The sequence below is a fragment of the Echinops telfairi genome, unplaced genomic scaffold (assembly GCF_000313985.2).
Source record: "Echinops telfairi isolate 266 unplaced genomic scaffold, ASM31398v2 ScPeMD7_7356;HRSCAF=8355, whole genome shotgun sequence".
Lineage (NCBI taxonomy): Eukaryota > Metazoa > Chordata > Mammalia > Afrosoricida > Tenrecidae > Echinops > Echinops telfairi.
In genome coordinates this window covers 1,395,720-1,397,138 of record NW_022111256.1, presented here as the reverse complement: position 1 = coordinate 1,397,138, position 1,419 = coordinate 1,395,720, and the positions used below count along the sequence as shown (strand labels likewise).

The 1,419-nt window shown below is 61.5% G+C and overlaps 1 protein-coding gene across 7 annotated transcripts in view; it reads right to left on the bottom strand.

Moving 5' to 3' along the window:
* CHD4 (chromodomain helicase DNA binding protein 4) overlaps positions 1-508 on the bottom strand; it is a 30,121-nt gene extending 29,613 nt beyond the window's left edge. For 5 of the 7 annotated variants that reach the window (XM_045295983.1, XM_045295984.1, XM_004708113.4 and 2 more), the window contains exon 1: positions 456-507. The gene's annotated coding sequence lies outside the window, so the exon portion shown is untranslated. Of the gene's footprint in view, positions 1-455 lie in introns of all 7 variants that reach the window. The other 2 variants (XM_045295985.1, XM_004708114.4) reach the window with 2 other exon arrangements.
* Between the last annotated feature and the right edge of the window lie 911 nt (positions 509-1,419).

Genomic DNA, 1,419 nt, shown 5'->3' with positions numbered 1-1,419 from the left:
GGAGGGGCCAGTCCCCAGACAGGGCAGCTCTCCAAAGGCTGTCCGCTGGGACAACTCAGGTTCGCCTCAGGAGCCGCGGGGACCAGGGGGCGTGGAGGCTCGGGCACTCCGGGGGTCCCCAGGCAGGGGCTGGGGGCGGAGGAGCCCCCAGAGGGAAGAGGGTAGGGCCACGTGTCCCGGGGGGCAACTGAGCAAAGGGCGAGGGGGCGGGCGCCGGGCATTGTGGGAGACCAAGCCCAGGGTAGGGGGTGCGGGGACGAGATTGGGCTCAGTGGGTGAAGGGAAGGGAGGGTGCTGGGCACCCTGCAGGGAAGGGAGTGGAAGGGTCGGCTCTCCCGGACAGGGAGCAGTTCGCGGGTCTGGGGCCGCCCGAGGAAGGGACGGGTGAAGGAGCGCCCCTCGGGGCTGGTCCAGCTGTGAAGGGCGTCTCTCTGGGAACCCCGCGCTCTCCTCACCCCGGAGCCGCCGCAGGTCGCGCAGAGTCTGGCCCGGTGTCACTCCCGCTCCGGCTCCTCCTCACCGCGGCCGAAGGGGGGAAAATGGCTCCGGCTCCGGCGTCGCCTCTTAAAGGGCCCGAAACACCGGCCGGGAAATCCCACCGCACAGGCCCCGCCCCCCCGCGGACAGCCCATAATAACCTCAACCAACTCCAACCCCCCCTCACTACCTCCACCCTCTTCCCTAGGTCTCCCGGGCAACCCCCGCCCCCTCGTCGCTCAGGCAACCACTGGCCACGCCCCCTTCGAGCGCGCGCGCGTGTCACCCGGGCAACCACCCACCTCCTGGCCATCCCATAATACACACGGACACACATATACACACACCACACACCCCCATCAGTCCCCTCTAGACACACACTCTCTCTCCATACACATATGTCAGGGCTGCTGACATCCCATAATATTGCAGACCTTTGCAACTAACCCTTTGCAGCATCCCATAATAGCCATCCTTCTTCCAACTTCTTCACTCTTCGCCCTAAAGCTGACATCCCATAATAATCCATCACCCCTCCCTTCCAATGGCCATCCCATAATAAGCACCCCTCCCAGCACTTCAGCCTCACATCCCATAATACTTAGTCCATCCCCCACAGACATCCCATAATAACCACTCTTCATCCACCCCCAGTTTGATATCCCATAATATTCAGAAACTCATACCCCCCCCCCAACTATAACAGCGGACACTCCGGCCTCCTCCCACACACATCCAGTAATAATCAGTCTCCCACTTTCTATACTGGCATCCCATAATAACTAACCCCCTGGAGCTGCCCTCAGTCCCTTCTAGAGCCTCACACCACTCCCAGCCTTCACATTCTCATTCTAGTTCCACAGCCACGCCTCCCCTATCAAAGCGATAGCCCATAGTGATTATTAGCCCTCTACCATCCCACAAATGGACACCGAAGCACCC